At 46.7% G+C, this 22,583-nt stretch overlaps 13 non-coding genes across 13 annotated transcripts; all 13 read left to right on the top strand.

The window, feature by feature from the left end:
• Positions 1-1,056: 1,056 nt before the first annotated feature.
• Positions 1,057-1,247, top strand: LOC142270834 (U2 spliceosomal RNA). Its single transcript, XR_012736049.1, has one exon. It is a non-coding gene; the product is annotated as a U2 spliceosomal RNA (small nuclear RNA).
• Positions 1,248-2,634: 1,387 nt separating this feature from the next.
• LOC142270835 (U2 spliceosomal RNA) lies at positions 2,635-2,825 on the top strand. The gene has a single exon (XR_012736050.1). It is a non-coding gene; the product is annotated as a U2 spliceosomal RNA (small nuclear RNA).
• Positions 2,826-4,212: 1,387 nt separating this feature from the next.
• LOC142270836 (U2 spliceosomal RNA) lies at positions 4,213-4,403 on the top strand. The gene has a single exon (XR_012736051.1). It is a non-coding gene; the product is annotated as a U2 spliceosomal RNA (small nuclear RNA).
• A 1,387-nt stretch (positions 4,404-5,790) lies between these two features.
• Positions 5,791-5,981, top strand: LOC142270838 (U2 spliceosomal RNA). The gene has a single exon (XR_012736053.1). It is a non-coding gene; the product is annotated as a U2 spliceosomal RNA (small nuclear RNA).
• A 1,387-nt stretch (positions 5,982-7,368) lies between these two features.
• LOC142270839 (U2 spliceosomal RNA) lies at positions 7,369-7,559 on the top strand. Its single transcript, XR_012736054.1, has one exon. It is a non-coding gene; the product is annotated as a U2 spliceosomal RNA (small nuclear RNA).
• Positions 7,560-9,122: 1,563 nt separating this feature from the next.
• LOC142270797 (U2 spliceosomal RNA) lies at positions 9,123-9,320 on the top strand. The gene has a single exon (XR_012736019.1). It is a non-coding gene; the product is annotated as a U2 spliceosomal RNA (small nuclear RNA).
• A 1,387-nt stretch (positions 9,321-10,707) lies between these two features.
• Positions 10,708-10,898, top strand: LOC142270840 (U2 spliceosomal RNA). Its single transcript, XR_012736055.1, has one exon. It is a non-coding gene; the product is annotated as a U2 spliceosomal RNA (small nuclear RNA).
• A 1,387-nt stretch (positions 10,899-12,285) lies between these two features.
• LOC142270841 (U2 spliceosomal RNA) lies at positions 12,286-12,476 on the top strand. Its single transcript, XR_012736056.1, has one exon. It is a non-coding gene; the product is annotated as a U2 spliceosomal RNA (small nuclear RNA).
• A 2,185-nt stretch (positions 12,477-14,661) lies between these two features.
• On the top strand, positions 14,662-14,860 carry LOC142270852 (U2 spliceosomal RNA). Its single transcript, XR_012736065.1, has one exon. It is a non-coding gene; the product is annotated as a U2 spliceosomal RNA (small nuclear RNA).
• Positions 14,861-16,247: 1,387 nt separating this feature from the next.
• Positions 16,248-16,438, top strand: LOC142270843 (U2 spliceosomal RNA). The gene has a single exon (XR_012736057.1). It is a non-coding gene; the product is annotated as a U2 spliceosomal RNA (small nuclear RNA).
• A 1,387-nt stretch (positions 16,439-17,825) lies between these two features.
• LOC142270844 (U2 spliceosomal RNA) lies at positions 17,826-18,016 on the top strand. Its single transcript, XR_012736058.1, has one exon. It is a non-coding gene; the product is annotated as a U2 spliceosomal RNA (small nuclear RNA).
• Positions 18,017-19,403: 1,387 nt separating this feature from the next.
• On the top strand, positions 19,404-19,594 carry LOC142270845 (U2 spliceosomal RNA). Its single transcript, XR_012736059.1, has one exon. It is a non-coding gene; the product is annotated as a U2 spliceosomal RNA (small nuclear RNA).
• A 1,387-nt stretch (positions 19,595-20,981) lies between these two features.
• Positions 20,982-21,172, top strand: LOC142270846 (U2 spliceosomal RNA). The gene has a single exon (XR_012736060.1). It is a non-coding gene; the product is annotated as a U2 spliceosomal RNA (small nuclear RNA).
• Positions 21,173-22,583: the final 1,411 nt, after the last annotated feature.

A 22,583-nucleotide genomic window follows, 5' to 3' on the forward strand; every position in this document is an offset into this window, starting at 1 on the left:
TAGAATTGGCATCTGGTGCGATCTCTCCGCTTCCACTCCAAAGAAAGTTACCTGTTTATTCCTATCATGCATTGGTTTTTGGGGTTTTCTTTGAGTAATGATGATCTCTTTAGTAGTCTGTTGGCGCCCTCTCCTGGAGGAATAGTTTGCTTGCTCTTGGACATTCTAAAAGAGAGGTCATGATAGACATTGAGCTTCTGAGCTCAATTGGGGACAGTCATGGGTGATGAATGTTTGCAACCTACTGCGAAGCCTCATACCGCAATATAAGGAACGTCAAATACTAAGAAAGGGCGGCCTATGAAAGAATTACTACTTTCAATAAGTACACTTAAACGGCTAATTGGGAATAGAAAAACTGTAAAAAGCCCTCTGAGAAAGCCCCCCTCTAACCTTTGATAGTAAGCTTTTCTGTAGTCTGCCTGTTGATGTATTTTCCGTTTGAACTGTGCACAACATGAAGAGACGGAACACTGGCGGCTTGTCACAATGCCCCCCGATGACATCACAATAGCGCTGCTGCCTAGAAAACAAGCTGCGCAGAAGAAGTTGTTCTTTGGGTGGGAGGGTGGGCTAGTGGAAGGAGGGGGCAATCTCTTTTTTTCCCGGGTGGTAGGGGGATGACAGGAGAAGGGAAGCGGGTGGTGAGAAAGGTACAGAGGGCAGGGTTTGGGGGCTGGGAAGGAAAGGGAAAAGATTAGGGTTTGGGGATGATGAAAGGGCTTTCTACGGGTAAGGATGGCAAAGGGTGGCAGTGACGGAAAGTCAGGCAACCTGTCCTGTCCGTCTTTTTGTATCGTGAATTGGAAAGACTGCAAGGGGGAGGGGAGTTGCTTGCGCCCTAAAGGAGGAGTTATTCAGATTCATTGCAGTGGGCGGCGGCTGCAAAACGCACCATTCTTCTTGTTTTGGCTCTGCAAAGCAGCCTTTTCAAGGGTTGGCTTGGGTGACAAAATGTCTTGTGTAGGCGTGGGTTTGTCTCCCTCTCGCTCTCTCTCCCTAAGATGTGTCCGGCATAGGCCAGGGTGCCACTCGAGGCCCAAACCAATTCTGGTTATCGCTTCTCGGCCTTTTGGCTAAGATCAAGTGTAGTATCTGTTCTTATCAGTTTAATATCTGATACGTCCCCTATCTGGGGACCATATATTAAATGGATTTTTAGAACAGGGAGATGGAAAAAGAGCTTGCTCTGTCCACTCCACGCATTGACCTGGTATTGCAGTACCTCCAGGAACGGTGCACCCCTTCTTAACCCAGTTTCCAAAAGCAGAACTCAATTCACCTGATTCATATTAGCCCGATTTAATGAATTGGAAGAAAGCATACGTCTTCATATGCACCTCAATTTGGCCCATTCACTTTTCACACTTCCTCCTTTTGTTTTTTATCTTTCACACTTTTGACTTTCTTTATTCATCCAAATAGCAAACTCATCACCACTCAACCTGACCAACTCGGCTATGTCCCCGTGCTGCAGTTCTCTGTCTTATCTAGATCATTTGCAATTGAATGGAATAGATCCCTTTTGGACAAAGTGGATTCACCTGCTGCTGCAGTGACCACAGGTGTGATAACATCTAGAATTGGCATCTGGTGCGATCTCTCCGCTTCCACTCCAAAGAAAGTTACCTGTTTATTCCTATCATGCATTGGTTTTTGGGGTTTTCTTTGAGTAATGATGATCTCTTTAGTAGTCTGTTGGCGCCCTCTCCTGGAGGAATAGTTTGCTTGCTCTTGGACATTCTAAAAGAGAGGTCATGATAGACATTGAGCTTCTGAGCTCAATTGGGGACAGTCATGGGTGATGAATGTTTGCAACCTACTGCGAAGCCTCATACCGCAATATAAGGAACGTCAAATACTAAGAAAGGGCGGCCTATGAAAGAATTACTACTTTCAATAAGTACACTTAAACGGCTAATTGGGAATAGAAAAACTGTAAAAAGCCCTCTGAGAAAGCCCCCCTCTAACCTTTGATAGTAAGCTTTTCTGTAGTCTGCCTGTTGATGTATTTTCCGTTTGAACTGTGCACAACATGAAGAGACGGAACACTGGCGGCTTGTCACAATGCCCCCCGATGACATCACAATAGCGCTGCTGCCTAGAAAACAAGCTGCGCAGAAGAAGTTGTTCTTTGGGTGGGAGGGTGGGCTAGTGGAAGGAGGGGGCAATCTCTTTTTTTCCCGGGTGGTAGGGGGATGACAGGAGAAGGGAAGCGGGTGGTGAGAAAGGTACAGAGGGCAGGGTTTGGGGGCTGGGAAGGAAAGGGAAAAGATTAGGGTTTGGGGATGATGAAAGGGCTTTCTACGGGTAAGGATGGCAAAGGGTGGCAGTGACGGAAAGTCAGGCAACCTGTCCTGTCCGTCTTTTTGTATCGTGAATTGGAAAGACTGCAAGGGGGAGGGGAGTTGCTTGCGCCCTAAAGGAGGAGTTATTCAGATTCATTGCAGTGGGCGGCGGCTGCAAAACGCACCATTCTTCTTGTTTTGGCTCTGCAAAGCAGCCTTTTCAAGGGTTGGCTTGGGTGACAAAATGTCTTGTGTAGGCGTGGGTTTGTCTCCCTCTCGCTCTCTCTCCCTAAGATGTGTCCGGCATAGGCCAGGGTGCCACTCGAGGCCCAAACCAATTCTGGTTATCGCTTCTCGGCCTTTTGGCTAAGATCAAGTGTAGTATCTGTTCTTATCAGTTTAATATCTGATACGTCCCCTATCTGGGGACCATATATTAAATGGATTTTTAGAACAGGGAGATGGAAAAAGAGCTTGCTCTGTCCACTCCACGCATTGACCTGGTATTGCAGTACCTCCAGGAACGGTGCACCCCTTCTTAACCCAGTTTCCAAAAGCAGAACTCAATTCACCTGATTCATATTAGCCCGATTTAATGAATTGGAAGAAAGCATACGTCTTCATATGCACCTCAATTTGGCCCATTCACTTTTCACACTTCCTCCTTTTGTTTTTTATCTTTCACACTTTTGACTTTCTTTATTCATCCAAATAGCAAACTCATCACCACTCAACCTGACCAACTCGGCTATGTCCCCGTGCTGCAGTTCTCTGTCTTATCTAGATCATTTGCAATTGAATGGAATAGATCCCTTTTGGACAAAGTGGATTCACCTGCTGCTGCAGTGACCACAGGTGTGATAACATCTAGAATTGGCATCTGGTGCGATCTCTCCGCTTCCACTCCAAAGAAAGTTACCTGTTTATTCCTATCATGCATTGGTTTTTGGGGTTTTCTTTGAGTAATGATGATCTCTTTAGTAGTCTGTTGGCGCCCTCTCCTGGAGGAATAGTTTGCTTGCTCTTGGACATTCTAAAAGAGAGGTCATGATAGACATTGAGCTTCTGAGCTCAATTGGGGACAGTCATGGGTGATGAATGTTTGCAACCTACTGCGAAGCCTCATACCGCAATATAAGGAACGTCAAATACTAAGAAAGGGCGGCCTATGAAAGAATTACTACTTTCAATAAGTACACTTAAACGGCTAATTGGGAATAGAAAAACTGTAAAAAGCCCTCTGAGAAAGCCCCCCTCTAACCTTTGATAGTAAGCTTTTCTGTAGTCTGCCTGTTGATGTATTTTCCGTTTGAACTGTGCACAACATGAAGAGACGGAACACTGGCGGCTTGTCACAATGCCCCCCGATGACATCACAATAGCGCTGCTGCCTAGAAAACAAGCTGCGCAGAAGAAGTTGTTCTTTGGGTGGGAGGGTGGGCTAGTGGAAGGAGGGGGCAATCTCTTTTTTTCCCGGGTGGTAGGGGGATGACAGGAGAAGGGAAGCGGGTGGTGAGAAAGGTACAGAGGGCAGGGTTTGGGGGCTGGGAAGGAAAGGGAAAAGATTAGGGTTTGGGGATGATGAAAGGGCTTTCTACGGGTAAGGATGGCAAAGGGTGGCAGTGACGGAAAGTCAGGCAACCTGTCCTGTCCGTCTTTTTGTATCGTGAATTGGAAAGACTGCAAGGGGGAGGGGAGTTGCTTGCGCCCTAAAGGAGGAGTTATTCAGATTCATTGCAGTGGGCGGCGGCTGCAAAACGCACCATTCTTCTTGTTTTGGCTCTGCAAAGCAGCCTTTTCAAGGGTTGGCTTGGGTGACAAAATGTCTTGTGTAGGCGTGGGTTTGTCTCCCTCTCGCTCTCTCTCCCTAAGATGTGTCCGGCATAGGCCAGGGTGCCACTCGAGGCCCAAACCAATTCTGGTTATCGCTTCTCGGCCTTTTGGCTAAGATCAAGTGTAGTATCTGTTCTTATCAGTTTAATATCTGATACGTCCCCTATCTGGGGACCATATATTAAATGGATTTTTAGAACAGGGAGATGGAAAAAGAGCTTGCTCTGTCCACTCCACGCATTGACCTGGTATTGCAGTACCTCCAGGAACGGTGCACCCCTTCTTAACCCAGTTTCCAAAAGCAGAACTCAATTCACCTGATTCATATTAGCCCGATTTAATGAATTGGAAGAAAGCATACGTCTTCATATGCACCTCAATTTGGCCCATTCACTTTTCACACTTCCTCCTTTTGTTTTTTATCTTTCACACTTTTGACTTTCTTTATTCATCCAAATAGCAAACTCATCACCACTCAACCTGACCAACTCGGCTATGTCCCCGTGCTGCAGTTCTCTGTCTTATCTAGATCATTTGCAATTGAATGGAATAGATCCCTTTTGGACAAAGTGGATTCACCTGCTGCTGCAGTGACCACAGGTGTGATAACATCTAGAATTGGCATCTGGTGCGATCTCTCCGCTTCCACTCCAAAGAAAGTTACCTGTTTATTCCTATCATGCATTGGTTTTTGGGGTTTTCTTTGAGTAATGATGATCTCTTTAGTAGTCTGTTGGCGCCCTCTCCTGGAGGAATAGTTTGCTTGCTCTTGGACATTCTAAAAGAGAGGTCATGATAGACATTGAGCTTCTGAGCTCAATTGGGGACAGTCATGGGTGATGAATGTTTGCAACCTACTGCGAAGCCTCATACCGCAATATAAGGAACGTCAAATACTAAGAAAGGGCGGCCTATGAAAGAATTACTACTTTCAATAAGTACACTTAAACGGCTAATTGGGAATAGAAAAACTGTAAAAAGCCCTCTGAGAAAGCCCCCCTCTAACCTTTGATAGTAAGCTTTTCTGTAGTCTGCCTGTTGATGTATTTTCCGTTTGAACTGTGCACAACATGAAGAGACGGAACACTGGCGGCTTGTCACAATGCCCCCCGATGACATCACAATAGCGCTGCTGCCTAGAAAACAAGCTGCGCAGAAGAAGTTGTTCTTTGGGTGGGAGGGTGGGCTAGTGGAAGGAGGGGGCAATCTCTTTTTTTCCCGGGTGGTAGGGGGATGACAGGAGAAGGGAAGCGGGTGGTGAGAAAGGTACAGAGGGCAGGGTTTGGGGGCTGGGAAGGAAAGGGAAAAGATTAGGGTTTGGGGATGATGAAAGGGCTTTCTACGGGTAAGGATGGCAAAGGGTGGCAGTGACGGAAAGTCAGGCAACCTGTCCTGTCCGTCTTTTTGTATCGTGAATTGGAAAGACTGCAAGGGGGAGGGGAGTTGCTTGCGCCCTAAAGGAGGAGTTATTCAGATTCATTGCAGTGGGCGGCGGCTGCAAAACGCACCATTCTTCTTGTTTTGGCTCTGCAAAGCAGCCTTTTCAAGGGTTGGCTTGGGTGACAAAATGTCTTGTGTAGGCGTGGGTTTGTCTCCCTCTCGCTCTCTCTCCCTAAGATGTGTCCGGCATAGGCCAGGGTGCCACTCGAGGCCCAAACCAATTCTGGTTATCGCTTCTCGGCCTTTTGGCTAAGATCAAGTGTAGTATCTGTTCTTATCAGTTTAATATCTGATACGTCCCCTATCTGGGGACCATATATTAAATGGATTTTTAGAACAGGGAGATGGAAAAAGAGCTTGCTCTGTCCACTCCACGCATTGACCTGGTATTGCAGTACCTCCAGGAACGGTGCACCCCTTCTTAACCCAGTTTCCAAAAGCAGAACTCAATTCACCTGATTCATATTAGCCCGATTTAATGAATTGGAAGAAAGCATACGTCTTCATATGCACCTCAATTTGGCCCATTCACTTTTCACACTTCCTCCTTTTGTTTTTTATCTTTCACACTTTTGACTTTCTTTATTCATCCAAATAGCAAACTCATCACCACTCAACCTGACCAACTCGGCTATGTCCCCGTGCTGCAGTTCTCTGTCTTATCTAGATCATTTGCAATTGAATGGAATAGATCCCTTTTGGACAAAGTGGATTCACCTGCTGCTGCAGTGACCACAGGTGTGATAACATCTAGAATTGGCATCTGGTGCGATCTCTCCGCTTCCACTCCAAAGAAAGTTACCTGTTTATTCCTATCATGCATTGGTTTTTGGGGTTTTCTTTGAGTAATGATGATCTCTTTAGTAGTCTGTTGGCGCCCTCTCCTGGAGGAATAGTTTGCTTGCTCTTGGACATTCTAAAAGAGAGGTCATGATAGACATTGAGCTTCTGAGCTCAATTGGGGACAGTCATGGGTGATGAATGTTTGCAACCTACTGCGAAGCCTCATACCGCAATATAAGGAACGTCAAATACTAAGAAAGGGCGGCCTATGAAAGAATTACTACTTTCAATAAGTACACTTAAACGGCTAATTGGGAATAGAAAAACTGTAAAAAGCCCTCTGAGAAAGCCCCCCTCTAACCTTTGATAGTAAGCTTTTCTGTAGTCTGCCTGTTGATGTATTTTCCGTTTGAACTGTGCACAACATGAAGAGACGGAACACTGGCGGCTTGTCACAATGCCCCCCGATGACATCACAATAGCGCTGCTGCCTAGAAAACAAGCTGCGCAGAAGAAGTTGTTCTTTGGGTGGGAGGGTGGGCTAGTGGAAGGAGGGGGCAATCTCTTTTTTTCCCGGGTGGTAGGGGGATGACAGGAGAAGGGAAGCGGGTGGTGAGAAAGGTACAGAGGGCAGGGTTTGGGGGCTGGGAAGGAAAGGGAAAAGATTAGGGTTTGGGGATGATGAAAGGGCTTTCTACGGGTAAGGATGGCAAAGGGTGGCAGTGACGGAAAGTCAGGCAACCTGTCCTGTCCGTCTTTTTGTATCGTGAATTGGAAAGACTGCAAGGGGGAGGGGAGTTGCTTGCGCCCTAAAGGAGGAGTTATTCAGATTCATTGCAGTGGGCGGCGGCTGCAAAACGCACCATTCTTCTTGTTTTGGCTCTGCAAAGCAGCCTTTTCAAGGGTTGGCTTGGGTGACAAAATGTCTTGTGTAGGCGTGGGTTTGTCTCCCTCTCGCTCTCTCTCCCTAAGATGTGTCCGGCATAGGCCAGGGTGCCACTCGAGGCCCAAACCAATTCTGGTTATCGCTTCTCGGCCTTTTGGCTAAGATCAAGTGTAGTATCTGTTCTTATCAGTTTAATATCTGATACGTCCCCTATCTGGGGACCATATATTAAATGGATTTTTAGAACAGGGAGATGGAAAAAGAGCTTGCTCTGTCCACTCCACGCATTGACCTGGTATTGCAGTACCTCCAGGAACGGTGCACCCCTTCTTAACCCAGTTTCCAAAAGCAGAACTCAATTCACCTGATTCATATTAGCCCGATTTAATGAATTGGAAGAAAGCATACGTCTTCATATGCACCTCAATTTGGCCCATTCACTTTTCACACTTCCTCCTTTTGTTTTTTATCTTTCACACTTTTGACTTTCTTTATTCATCCAAATAGCAAACTCATCACCACTCAACCTGACCAACTCGGCTATGTCCCCGTGCTGCAGTTCTCTGTCTTATCTAGATCATTTGCAATTGAATGGAATAGATCCCTTTTGGACAAAGTGGATTCACCTGCTGCTGCAGTGACCACAGGTGTGATAACATCTAGAATTGGCATCTGGTGCGATCTCTCCGCTTCCACTCCAAAGAAAGTTACCTGTTTATTCCTATCATGCATTGGTTTTTGGGGTTTTCTTTGAGTAATGATGATCTCTTTAGTAGTCTGTTGGCGCCCTCTCCTGGAGGAATAGTTTGCTTGCTCTTGGACATTCTAAAAGAGAGGTCATGATAGACATTGAGCTTCTGAGCTCAATTGGGGACAGTCATGGGTGATGAATGTTTGCAACCTACTGCGAAGCCTCATACCGCAATATAAGGAACGTCAAATACTAAGAAAGGGCGGCCTATGAAAGAATTACTACTTTCAATAAGTACACTTAAACGGCTAATTGGGAATAGAAAAACTGTAAAAAGCCCTCTGAGAAAGCCCCCCTCTAACCTTTGATAGTAAGCTTTTCTGTAGTCTGCCTGTTGATGTATTTTCCGTTTGAACTGTGCACAACATGAAGAGACGGAACACTGGCGGCTTGTCACAATGCCCCCCGATGACATCACAATAGCGCTGCTGCCTAGAAAACAAGCTGCGCAGAAGAAGTTGTTCTTTGGGTGGGAGGGTGGGCTAGTGGAAGGAGGGGGCAATCTCTTTTTTTCCCGGGTGGTAGGGGGATGACAGGAGAAGGGAAGCGGGTGGTGAGAAAGGTACAGAGGGCAGGGTTTGGGGGCTGGGAAGGAAAGGGAAAAGATTAGGGTTTGGGGATGATGAAAGGGCTTTCTACGGGTAAGGATGGCAAAGGGTGGCAGTGACGGAAAGTCAGGCAACCTGTCCTGTCCGTCTTTTTGTATCGTGAATTGGAAAGACTGCAAGGGGGAGGGGAGTTGCTTGCGCCCTAAAGGAGGAGTTATTCAGATTCATTGCAGTGGGCGGCGGCTGCAAAACGCACCATTCTTCTTGTTTTGGCTCTGCAAAGCAGCCTTTTCAAGGGTTGGCTTGGGTGACAAAATGTCTTGTGTAGGCGTGGGTTTGTCTCCCTCTCGCTCTCTCTCCCTAAGATGTGTCCGGCATAGGCCAGGGTGCCACTCGAGGCCCAAACCAATTCTGGTTATCGCTTCTCGGCCTTTTGGCTAAGATCAAGTGTAGTTTGGGAGGGTACTACCTTGGTTGGTGCTGAAAGGTGCCAGGGTATTGCACAACTGCTGGCCTTGGGGGAGTGTGCATCGTAGGATGTCATAGCCCTCTTGTGACGGACGGTTACCTGGGCAACGAGAGGCGGTCACTTTATTATTTTCAAACTCATCCTTCAAAAAAAAAAAAAAAAACAAAAATCTGTTCTTATCAGTTTAATATCTGATACGTCCCCTATCTGGGGACCATATATTAAATGGATTTTTAGAACAGGGAGATGGAAAAAGAGCTTGCTCTGTCCACTCCACGCATTGACCTGGTATTGCAGTACCTCCAGGAACGGTGCACCCCTTCTTAACCCAGTTTCCAAAAGCAGAACTCAATTCACCTGATTCATATTAGCCCGATTTAATGAATTGGAAGAAAGCATACGTCTTCATATGCACCTCAATTTGGCCCATTCACTTTTCACACTTCCTCCTTTTGTTTTTTATCTTTCACACTTTTGACTTTCTTTATTCATCCAAATAGCAAACTCATCACCACTCAACCTGACCAACTCGGCTATGTCCCCGTGCTGCAGTTCTCTGTCTTATCTAGATCATTTGCAATTGAATGGAATAGATCCCTTTTGGACAAAGTGGATTCACCTGCTGCTGCAGTGACCACAGGTGTGATAACATCTAGAATTGGCATCTGGTGCGATCTCTCCGCTTCCACTCCAAAGAAAGTTACCTGTTTATTCCTATCATGCATTGGTTTTTGGGGTTTTCTTTGAGTAATGATGATCTCTTTAGTAGTCTGTTGGCGCCCTCTCCTGGAGGAATAGTTTGCTTGCTCTTGGACATTCTAAAAGAGAGGTCATGATAGACATTGAGCTTCTGAGCTCAATTGGGGACAGTCATGGGTGATGAATGTTTGCAACCTACTGCGAAGCCTCATACCGCAATATAAGGAACGTCAAATACTAAGAAAGGGCGGCCTATGAAAGAATTACTACTTTCAATAAGTACACTTAAACGGCTAATTGGGAATAGAAAAACTGTAAAAAGCCCTCTGAGAAAGCCCCCCTCTAACCTTTGATAGTAAGCTTTTCTGTAGTCTGCCTGTTGATGTATTTTCCGTTTGAACTGTGCACAACATGAAGAGACGGAACACTGGCGGCTTGTCACAATGCCCCCCGATGACATCACAATAGCGCTGCTGCCTAGAAAACAAGCTGCGCAGAAGAAGTTGTTCTTTGGGTGGGAGGGTGGGCTAGTGGAAGGAGGGGGCAATCTCTTTTTTTCCCGGGTGGTAGGGGGATGACAGGAGAAGGGAAGCGGGTGGTGAGAAAGGTACAGAGGGCAGGGTTTGGGGGCTGGGAAGGAAAGGGAAAAGATTAGGGTTTGGGGATGATGAAAGGGCTTTCTACGGGTAAGGATGGCAAAGGGTGGCAGTGACGGAAAGTCAGGCAACCTGTCCTGTCCGTCTTTTTGTATCGTGAATTGGAAAGACTGCAAGGGGGAGGGGAGTTGCTTGCGCCCTAAAGGAGGAGTTATTCAGATTCATTGCAGTGGGCGGCGGCTGCAAAACGCACCATTCTTCTTGTTTTGGCTCTGCAAAGCAGCCTTTTCAAGGGTTGGCTTGGGTGACAAAATGTCTTGTGTAGGCGTGGGTTTGTCTCCCTCTCGCTCTCTCTCCCTAAGATGTGTCCGGCATAGGCCAGGGTGCCACTCGAGGCCCAAACCAATTCTGGTTATCGCTTCTCGGCCTTTTGGCTAAGATCAAGTGTAGTATCTGTTCTTATCAGTTTAATATCTGATACGTCCCCTATCTGGGGACCATATATTAAATGGATTTTTAGAACAGGGAGATGGAAAAAGAGCTTGCTCTGTCCACTCCACGCATTGACCTGGTATTGCAGTACCTCCAGGAACGGTGCACCCCTTCTTAACCCAGTTTCCAAAAGCAGAACTCAATTCACCTGATTCATATTAGCCCGATTTAATGAATTGGAAGAAAGCATACGTCTTCATATGCACCTCAATTTGGCCCATTCACTTTTCACACTTCCTCCTTTTGTTTTTTATCTTTCACACTTTTGACTTTCTTTATTCATCCAAATAGCAAACTCATCACCACTCAACCTGACCAACTCGGCTATGTCCCCGTGCTGCAGTTCTCTGTCTTATCTAGATCATTTGCAATTGAATGGAATAGATCCCTTTTGGACAAAGTGGATTCACCTGCTGCTGCAGTGACCACAGGTGTGATAACATCTAGAATTGGCATCTGGTGCGATCTCTCCGCTTCCACTCCAAAGAAAGTTACCTGTTTATTCCTATCATGCATTGGTTTTTGGGGTTTTCTTTGAGTAATGATGATCTCTTTAGTAGTCTGTTGGCGCCCTCTCCTGGAGGAATAGTTTGCTTGCTCTTGGACATTCTAAAAGAGAGGTCATGATAGACATTGAGCTTCTGAGCTCAATTGGGGACAGTCATGGGTGATGAATGTTTGCAACCTACTGCGAAGCCTCATACCGCAATATAAGGAACGTCAAATACTAAGAAAGGGCGGCCTATGAAAGAATTACTACTTTCAATAAGTACACTTAAACGGCTAATTGGGAATAGAAAAACTGTAAAAAGCCCTCTGAGAAAGCCCCCCTCTAACCTTTGATAGTAAGCTTTTCTGTAGTCTGCCTGTTGATGTATTTTCCGTTTGAACTGTGCACAACATGAAGAGACGGAACACTGGCGGCTTGTCACAATGCCCCCCGATGACATCACAATAGCGCTGCTGCCTAGAAAACAAGCTGCGCAGAAGAAGTTGTTCTTTGGGTGGGAGGGTGGGCTAGTGGAAGGAGGGGGCAATCTCTTTTTTTCCCGGGTGGTAGGGGGATGACAGGAGAAGGGAAGCGGGTGGTGAGAAAGGTACAGAGGGCAGGGTTTGGGGGCTGGGAAGGAAAGGGAAAAGATTAGGGTTTGGGGATGATGAAAGGGCTTTCTACGGGTAAGGATGGCAAAGGGTGGCAGTGACGGAAAGTCAGGCAACCTGTCCTGTCCGTCTTTTTGTATCGTGAATTGGAAAGACTGCAAGGGGGAGGGGAGTTGCTTGCGCCCTAAAGGAGGAGTTATTCAGATTCATTGCAGTGGGCGGCGGCTGCAAAACGCACCATTCTTCTTGTTTTGGCTCTGCAAAGCAGCCTTTTCAAGGGTTGGCTTGGGTGACAAAATGTCTTGTGTAGGCGTGGGTTTGTCTCCCTCTCGCTCTCTCTCCCTAAGATGTGTCCGGCATAGGCCAGGGTGCCACTCGAGGCCCAAACCAATTCTGGTTATCGCTTCTCGGCCTTTTGGCTAAGATCAAGTGTAGTATCTGTTCTTATCAGTTTAATATCTGATACGTCCCCTATCTGGGGACCATATATTAAATGGATTTTTAGAACAGGGAGATGGAAAAAGAGCTTGCTCTGTCCACTCCACGCATTGACCTGGTATTGCAGTACCTCCAGGAACGGTGCACCCCTTCTTAACCCAGTTTCCAAAAGCAGAACTCAATTCACCTGATTCATATTAGCCCGATTTAATGAATTGGAAGAAAGCATACGTCTTCATATGCACCTCAATTTGGCCCATTCACTTTTCACACTTCCTCCTTTTGTTTTTTATCTTTCACACTTTTGACTTTCTTTATTCATCCAAATAGCAAACTCATCACCACTCAACCTGACCAACTCGGCTATGTCCCCGTGCTGCAGTTCTCTGTCTTATCTAGATCATTTGCAATTGAATGGAATAGATCCCTTTTGGACAAAGTGGATTCACCTGCTGCTGCAGTGACCACAGGTGTGATAACATCTAGAATTGGCATCTGGTGCGATCTCTCCGCTTCCACTCCAAAGAAAGTTACCTGTTTATTCCTATCATGCATTGGTTTTTGGGGTTTTCTTTGAGTAATGATGATCTCTTTAGTAGTCTGTTGGCGCCCTCTCCTGGAGGAATAGTTTGCTTGCTCTTGGACATTCTAAAAGAGAGGTCATGATAGACATTGAGCTTCTGAGCTCAATTGGGGACAGTCATGGGTGATGAATGTTTGCAACCTACTGCGAAGCCTCATACCGCAATATAAGGAACGTCAAATACTAAGAAAGGGCGGCCTATGAAAGAATTACTACTTTCAATAAGTACACTTAAACGGCTAATTGGGAATAGAAAAACTGTAAAAAGCCCTCTGAGAAAGCCCCCCTCTAACCTTTGATAGTAAGCTTTTCTGTAGTCTGCCTGTTGATGTATTTTCCGTTTGAACTGTGCACAACATGAAGAGACGGAACACTGGCGGCTTGTCACAATGCCCCCCGATGACATCACAATAGCGCTGCTGCCTAGAAAACAAGCTGCGCAGAAGAAGTTGTTCTTTGGGTGGGAGGGTGGGCTAGTGGAAGGAGGGGGCAATCTCTTTTTTTCCCGGGTGGTAGGGGGATGACAGGAGAAGGGAAGCGGGTGGTGAGAAAGGTACAGAGGGCAGGGTTTGGGGGCTGGGAAGGAAAGGGAAAAGATTAGGGTTTGGGGATGATGAAAGGGCTTTCTACGGGTAAGGATGGCAAAGGGTGGCAGTGACGGAAAGTCAGGCAACCTGTCCTGTCCGTCTTTTTGTATCGTGAATTGGAAAGACTGCAAGGGGGAGGGGAGTTGCTTGCGCCCTAAAGGAGGAGTTATTCAGATTCATTGCAGTGGGCGGCGGCTGCAAAACGCACCATTCTTCTTGTTTTGGCTCTGCAAAGCAGCCTTTTCAAGGGTTGGCTTGGGTGACAAAATGTCTTGTGTAGGCGTGGGTTTGTCTCCCTCTCGCTCTCTCTCCCTAAGATGTGTCCGGCATAGGCCAGGGTGCCACTCGAGGCCCAAACCAATTCTGGTTATCGCTTCTCGGCCTTTTGGCTAAGATCAAGTGTAGTGTTGTTCGAAGAGGTGGTTTAAGCTCCAGGCCACCTTAGTACAATGATACAATGCACACTGGAAGGTTGCGCTTGCTAGTACTCTGGGTGGATAGTATATTCATCTAGAGGAAAACATGGCCCTACCAGGATCGAGGCTATTAGACTGAGTAAGGGTGGGGGGCTATGGTACAACGTGCCCCAGGACTGACGACCCTGGAGTGAGTCTGAGCTTGCTGGCTTGGGACCCCGGCAAGCCTTGGGCTCTGTAGCACACCGTACCTTGCCTTTTCATACTTTTTGAGCATATTACCCTATCCCGGCCTTCTGGCTAGGAAGGGAAATTTTTATAATCCCGGTCGGAGGTCTGGTCAGCTTTGGGCTGAGAAACTAACACCCGGTTGGAGGTCTGGGTCAGCTTCGGCTGAGAAACCAACACCCGGTTGGAGGTCTGGGTCAGCTTCGGCTGAGAAACCAACACCCGGTTGGAGGTCCGGTTAGCCTTGGGCTGAGAAACCAACACCGGTTGACGGTCCGGGCAGTTTCGGCTGCGAAACCAACAACTAGTAGCTCTCTACTCCACTTGGGTAAGATGCCTGGGTGGACGCTGGGAGCAACGACAAGGCTCAACCAGGCTTCGGCTTGGGGGAGCACCGAAGATCCCTGACCCTTGCTGTGGCCTTCTGGCTCGGAGGGACGGGGTTGATTTTTGGGGACCCTCTCCTCACGGTGGGGTCCACACGAATCCTAGCCTTTGCACTGTTTTTGGTGTGACTTCGGTCATGCATTTTTTGTGGTGCTTTGGAAAGCTTCATTAAATCAAAAAAATCTGTTCTTATCAGTTTAATATCTGATACGTCCCCTATCTGGGGACCATATATTAAATGGATTTTTAGAACAGGGAGATGGAAAAAGAGCTTGCTCTGTCCACTCCACGCATTGACCTGGTATTGCAGTACCTCCAGGAACGGTGCACCCCTTCTTAACCCAGTTTCCAAAAGCAGAACTCAATTCACCTGATTCATATTAGCCCGATTTAATGAATTGGAAGAAAGCATACGTCTTCATATGCACCTCAATTTGGCCCATTCACTTTTCACACTTCCTCCTTTTGTTTTTTATCTTTCACACTTTTGACTTTCTTTATTCATCCAAATAGCAAACTCATCACCACTCAACCTGACCAACTCGGCTATGTCCCCGTGCTGCAGTTCTCTGTCTTATCTAGATCATTTGCAATTGAATGGAATAGATCCCTTTTGGACAAAGTGGATTCACCTGCTGCTGCAGTGACCACAGGTGTGATAACATCTAGAATTGGCATCTGGTGCGATCTCTCCGCTTCCACTCCAAAGAAAGTTACCTGTTTATTCCTATCATGCATTGGTTTTTGGGGTTTTCTTTGAGTAATGATGATCTCTTTAGTAGTCTGTTGGCGCCCTCTCCTGGAGGAATAGTTTGCTTGCTCTTGGACATTCTAAAAGAGAGGTCATGATAGACATTGAGCTTCTGAGCTCAATTGGGGACAGTCATGGGTGATGAATGTTTGCAACCTACTGCGAAGCCTCATACCGCAATATAAGGAACGTCAAATACTAAGAAAGGGCGGCCTATGAAAGAATTACTACTTTCAATAAGTACACTTAAACGGCTAATTGGGAATAGAAAAACTGTAAAAAGCCCTCTGAGAAAGCCCCCCTCTAACCTTTGATAGTAAGCTTTTCTGTAGTCTGCCTGTTGATGTATTTTCCGTTTGAACTGTGCACAACATGAAGAGACGGAACACTGGCGGCTTGTCACAATGCCCCCCGATGACATCACAATAGCGCTGCTGCCTAGAAAACAAGCTGCGCAGAAGAAGTTGTTCTTTGGGTGGGAGGGTGGGCTAGTGGAAGGAGGGGGCAATCTCTTTTTTTCCCGGGTGGTAGGGGGATGACAGGAGAAGGGAAGCGGGTGGTGAGAAAGGTACAGAGGGCAGGGTTTGGGGGCTGGGAAGGAAAGGGAAAAGATTAGGGTTTGGGGATGATGAAAGGGCTTTCTACGGGTAAGGATGGCAAAGGGTGGCAGTGACGGAAAGTCAGGCAACCTGTCCTGTCCGTCTTTTTGTATCGTGAATTGGAAAGACTGCAAGGGGGAGGGGAGTTGCTTGCGCCCTAAAGGAGGAGTTATTCAGATTCATTGCAGTGGGCGGCGGCTGCAAAACGCACCATTCTTCTTGTTTTGGCTCTGCAAAGCAGCCTTTTCAAGGGTTGGCTTGGGTGACAAAATGTCTTGTGTAGGCGTGGGTTTGTCTCCCTCTCGCTCTCTCTCCCTAAGATGTGTCCGGCATAGGCCAGGGTGCCACTCGAGGCCCAAACCAATTCTGGTTATCGCTTCTCGGCCTTTTGGCTAAGATCAAGTGTAGTATCTGTTCTTATCAGTTTAATATCTGATACGTCCCCTATCTGGGGACCATATATTAAATGGATTTTTAGAACAGGGAGATGGAAAAAGAGCTTGCTCTGTCCACTCCACGCATTGACCTGGTATTGCAGTACCTCCAGGAACGGTGCACCCCTTCTTAACCCAGTTTCCAAAAGCAGAACTCAATTCACCTGATTCATATTAGCCCGATTTAATGAATTGGAAGAAAGCATACGTCTTCATATGCACCTCAATTTGGCCCATTCACTTTTCACACTTCCTCCTTTTGTTTTTTATCTTTCACACTTTTGACTTTCTTTATTCATCCAAATAGCAAACTCATCACCACTCAACCTGACCAACTCGGCTATGTCCCCGTGCTGCAGTTCTCTGTCTTATCTAGATCATTTGCAATTGAATGGAATAGATCCCTTTTGGACAAAGTGGATTCACCTGCTGCTGCAGTGACCACAGGTGTGATAACATCTAGAATTGGCATCTGGTGCGATCTCTCCGCTTCCACTCCAAAGAAAGTTACCTGTTTATTCCTATCATGCATTGGTTTTTGGGGTTTTCTTTGAGTAATGATGATCTCTTTAGTAGTCTGTTGGCGCCCTCTCCTGGAGGAATAGTTTGCTTGCTCTTGGACATTCTAAAAGAGAGGTCATGATAGACATTGAGCTTCTGAGCTCAATTGGGGACAGTCATGGGTGATGAATGTTTGCAACCTACTGCGAAGCCTCATACCGCAATATAAGGAACGTCAAATACTAAGAAAGGGCGGCCTATGAAAGAATTACTACTTTCAATAAGTACACTTAAACGGCTAATTGGGAATAGAAAAACTGTAAAAAGCCCTCTGAGAAAGCCCCCCTCTAACCTTTGATAGTAAGCTTTTCTGTAGTCTGCCTGTTGATGTATTTTCCGTTTGAACTGTGCACAACATGAAGAGACGGAACACTGGCGGCTTGTCACAATGCCCCCCGATGACATCACAATAGCGCTGCTGCCTAGAAAACAAGCTGCGCAGAAGAAGTTGTTCTTTGGGTGGGAGGGTGGGCTAGTGGAAGGAGGGGGCAATCTCTTTTTTTCCCGGGTGGTAGGGGGATGACAGGAGAAGGGAAGCGGGTGGTGAGAAAGGTACAGAGGGCAGGGTTTGGGGGCTGGGAAGGAAAGGGAAAAGATTAGGGTTTGGGGATGATGAAAGGGCTTTCTACGGGTAAGGATGGCAAAGGGTGGCAGTGACGGAAAGTCAGGCAACCTGTCCTGTCCGTCTTTTTGTATCGTGAATTGGAAAGACTGCAAGGGGGAGGGGAGTTGCTTGCGCCCTAAAGGAGGAGTTATTCAGATTCATTGCAGTGGGCGGCGGCTGCAAAACGCACCATTCTTCTTGTTTTGGCTCTGCAAAGCAGCCTTTTCAAGGGTTGGCTTGGGTGACAAAATGTCTTGTGTAGGCGTGGGTTTGTCTCCCTCTCGCTCTCTCTCCCTAAGATGTGTCCGGCATAGGCCAGGGTGCCACTCGAGGCCCAAACCAATTCTGGTTATCGCTTCTCGGCCTTTTGGCTAAGATCAAGTGTAGTATCTGTTCTTATCAGTTTAATATCTGATACGTCCCCTATCTGGGGACCATATATTAAATGGATTTTTAGAACAGGGAGATGGAAAAAGAGCTTGCTCTGTCCACTCCACGCATTGACCTGGTATTGCAGTACCTCCAGGAACGGTGCACCCCTTCTTAACCCAGTTTCCAAAAGCAGAACTCAATTCACCTGATTCATATTAGCCCGATTTAATGAATTGGAAGAAAGCATACGTCTTCATATGCACCTCAATTTGGCCCATTCACTTTTCACACTTCCTCCTTTTGTTTTTTATCTTTCACACTTTTGACTTTCTTTATTCATCCAAATAGCAAACTCATCACCACTCAACCTGACCAACTCGGCTATGTCCCCGTGCTGCAGTTCTCTGTCTTATCTAGATCATTTGCAATTGAATGGAATAGATCCCTTTTGGACAAAGTGGATTCACCTGCTGCTGCAGTGACCACAGGTGTGATAACATCTAGAATTGGCATCTGGTGCGATCTCTCCGCTTCCACTCCAAAGAAAGTTACCTGTTTATTCCTATCATGCATTGGTTTTTGGGGTTTTCTTTGAGTAATGATGATCTCTTTAGTAGTCTGTTGGCGCCCTCTCCTGGAGGAATAGTTTGCTTGCTCTTGGACATTCTAAAAGAGAGGTCATGATAGACATTGAGCTTCTGAGCTCAATTGGGGACAGTCATGGGTGATGAATGTTTGCAACCTACTGCGAAGCCTCATACCGCAATATAAGGAACGTCAAATACTAAGAAAGGGCGGCCTATGAAAGAATTACTACTTTCAATAAGTACACTTAAACGGCTAATTGGGAATAGAAAAACTGTAAAAAGCCCTCTGAGAAAGCCCCCCTCTAACCTTTGATAGTAAGCTTTTCTGTAGTCTGCCTGTTGATGTATTTTCCGTTTGAACTGTGCACAACATGAAGAGACGGAACACTGGCGGCTTGTCACAATGCCCCCCGATGACATCACAATAGCGCTGCTGCCTAGAAAACAAGCTGCGCAGAAGAAGTTGTTCTTTGGGTGGGAGGGTGGGCTAGTGGAAGGAGGGGGCAATCTCTTTTTTTCCCGGGTGGTAGGGGGATGACAGGAGAAGGGAAGCGGGTGGTGAGAAAGGTACAGAGGGCAGGGTTTGGGGGCTGGGAAGGAAAGGGAAAAGATTAGGGTTTGGGGATGATGAAAGGGCTTTCTACGGGTAAGGATGGCAAAGGGTGGCAGTGACGGAAAGTCAGGCAACCTGTCCTGTCCGTCTTTTTGTATCGTGAATTGGAAAGACTGCAAGGGGGAGGGGAGTTGCTTGCGCCCTAAAGGAGGAGTTATTCAGATTCATTGCAGTGGGCGGCGGCTGCAAAACGCACCATTCTTCTTGTTTTGGCTCTGCAAAGCAGCCTTTTCAAGGGTTGGCTTGGGTGACAAAATGTCTTGTGTAGGCGTGGGTTTGTCTCCCTCTCGCTCTCTCTCCCTAAGATGTGTCCGGCATAGGCCAGGGTGCCACTCGAGGCCCAAACCAATTCTGGTTATCGCTTCTCGGCCTTTTGGCTAAGATCAAGTGTAGTATCTGTTCTTATCAGTTTAATATCTGATACGTCCCCTATCTGGGGACCATATATTAAATGGATTTTTAGAACAGGGAGATGGAAAAAGAGCTTGCTCTGTCCACTCCACGCATTGACCTGGTATTGCAGTACCTCCAGGAACGGTGCACCCCTTCTTAACCCAGTTTCCAAAAGCAGAACTCAATTCACCTGATTCATATTAGCCCGATTTAATGAATTGGAAGAAAGCATACGTCTTCATATGCACCTCAATTTGGCCCATTCACTTTTCACACTTCCTCCTTTTGTTTTTTATCTTTCACACTTTTGACTTTCTTTATTCATCCAAATAGCAAACTCATCACCACTCAACCTGACCAACTCGGCTATGTCCCCGTGCTGCAGTTCTCTGTCTTATCTAGATCATTTGCAATTGAATGGAATAGATCCCTTTTGGACAAAGTGGATTCACCTGCTGCTGCAGTGACCACAGGTGTGATAACATCTAGAATTGGCATCTGGTGCGATCTCTCCGCTTCCACTCCAAAGAAAGTTACCTGTTTATTCCTATCATGCATTGGTTTTTGGGGTTTTCTTTGAGTAATGATGATCTCTTTAGTAGTCTGTTGGCGCCCTCTCCTGGAGGAATAGTTTGCTTGCTCTTGGACATTCTAAAAGAGAGGTCATGATAGACATTGAGCTTCTGAGCTCAATTGGGGACAGTCATGGGTGATGAATGTTTGCAACCTACTGCGAAGCCTCATACCGCAATATAAGGAACGTCAAATACTAAGAAAGGGCGGCCTATGAAAGAATTACTACTTTCAATAAGTACACTTAAACGGCTAATTGGGAATAGAAAAACTGTAAAAAGCCCTCTGAGAAAGCCCCCCTCTAACCTTTGATAGTAAGCTTTTCTGTAGTCTGCCTGTTGATGTATTTTCCGTTTGAACTGTGCACAACATGAAGAGACGGAACACTGGCGGCTTGTCACAATGCCCCCCGATGACATCACAATAGCGCTGCTGCCTAGAAAACAAGCTGCGCAGAAGAAGTTGTTCTTTGGGTGGGAGGGTGGGCTAGTGGAAGGAGGGGGCAATCTCTTTTTTTCCCGGGTGGTAGGGGGATGACAGGAGAAGGGAAGCGGGTGGTGAGAAAGGTACAGAGGGCAGGGTTTGGGGGCTGGGAAGGAAAGGGAAAAGATTAGGGTTTGGGGATGATGAAAGGGCTTTCTACGGGTAAGGATGGCAAAGGGTGGCAGTGACGGAAAGTCAGGCAACCTGTCCTGTCCGTCTTTTTGTATCGTGAATTGGAAAGACTGCAAGGGGGAGGGGAGTTGCTTGCGCCCTAAAGGAGGAGTTATTCAGATTCATTGCAGTGGGCGGCGGCTGCAAAACGCACCATTCTTCTTGTTTTGGCTCTGCAAAGCAGCCTTTTCAAGGGTTGGCTTGGGTGACAAAATGTCTTGTGTAGGCGTGGGTTTGTCTCCCTCTCGCTCTCTCTCCCTAAGATGTGTCCGGCATAGGCCAGGGTGCCACTCGAGGCCCAAACCAATTCTGGTTATCGCTTCTCGGCCTTTTGGCTAAGATCAAGTGTAGTATCTGTTCTTATCAGTTTAATATCTGATACGTCCCCTATCTGGGGACCATATATTAAATGGATTTTTAGAACAGGGAGATGGAAAAAGAGCTTGCTCTGTCCACTCCACGCATTGACCTGGTATTGCAGTACCTCCAGGAACGGTGCACCCCTTCTTAACCCAGTTTCCAAAAGCAGAACTCAATTCACCTGATTCATATTAGCCCGATTTAATGAATTGGAAGAAAGCATACGTCTTCATATGCACCTCAATTTGGCCCATTCACTTTTCACACTTCCTCCTTTTGTTTTTTATCTTTCACACTTTTGACTTTCTTTATTCATCCAAATAGCAAACTCATCACCACTCAACCTGACCAACTCGGCTATGTCCCCGTGCTGCAGTTCTCTGTCTTATCTAGATCATTTGCAATTGAATGGAATAGATCCCTTTTGGACAAAGTGGATTCACCTGCTGCTGCAGTGACCACAGGTGTGATAACATCTAGAATTGGCATCTGGTGCGATCTCTCCGCTTCCACTCCAAAGAAAGTTACCTGTTTATTCCTATCATGCATTGGTTTTTGGGGTTTTCTTTGAGTAATGATGATCTCTTTAGTAGTCTGTTGGCGCCCTCTCCTGGAGGAATAGTTTGCTTGCTCTTGGACATTCTAAAAGAGAGGTCATGATAGACATTGAGCTTCTGAGCTCAATTGGGGACAGTCATGGGTGATGAATGTTTGCAACCTACTGCGAAGCCTCATACCGCAATATAAGGAACGTCAAATACTAAGAAAGGGCGGCCTATGAAAGAATTACTACTTTCAATAAGTACACTTAAACGGCTAATTGGGAATAGAAAAACTGTAAAAAGCCCTCTGAGAAAGCCCCCCTCTAACCTTTGATAGTAAGCTTTTCTGTAGTCTGCCTGTTGATGTATTTTCCGTTTGAACTGTGCACAACATGAAGAGACGGAACACTGGCGGCTTGTCACAATGCCCCCCGATGACATCACAATAGCGCTGCTGCCTAGAAAACAAGCTGCGCAGAAGAAGTTGTTCTTTGGGTGGGAGGGTGGGCTAGTGGAAGGAGGGGGCAATCTCTTTTTTTCCCGGGTGGTAGGGGGATGACAGGAGAAGGGAAGCGGGTGGTGAGAAAGGTACAGAGGGCAGGGTTTGGGGGCTGGGGGGGGGGGGGGGGGGGGGGGGGGGAAGGAAAGGGAAAAGATTAGGGTTTGGGGATGATGAAAGGGCTTTCTACGGGTAAGGATGGCAAAGGGTGGCAGTGACGGAAAGTCAGGCAACCTGTCCTGTCCGTCTTTTTGTATCGTGAATTGGAAAGACTGCAAGGGGGAGGGGAGTTGCTTGCGCCCTAAAGGAGGAGTTATTCAGATTCATTGCAGTGGGCGGCGGCTGCAAAACGCACCATTCTTCTTGTTTTGGCTCTGCAAAGCAGCCTTTTCAAGGGTTGGCTTGGGTGACAAAATGTCTTGTGTAGGCGTGGGTTTGTCTCCCTCTCGCTCTCTCTCCCTAAGATGTGTCCGGCATAGGCCAGGGTGCCACTCGAGGCCCAAACCAATTCTGGTT

The sequence above is a fragment of the Anomaloglossus baeobatrachus genome, unplaced genomic scaffold (genome assembly GCF_048569485.1).
Source record: "Anomaloglossus baeobatrachus isolate aAnoBae1 unplaced genomic scaffold, aAnoBae1.hap1 Scaffold_3322, whole genome shotgun sequence".
In the NCBI taxonomy this organism is placed as follows: Eukaryota; Metazoa; Chordata; class Amphibia; order Anura; family Aromobatidae; genus Anomaloglossus; species Anomaloglossus baeobatrachus.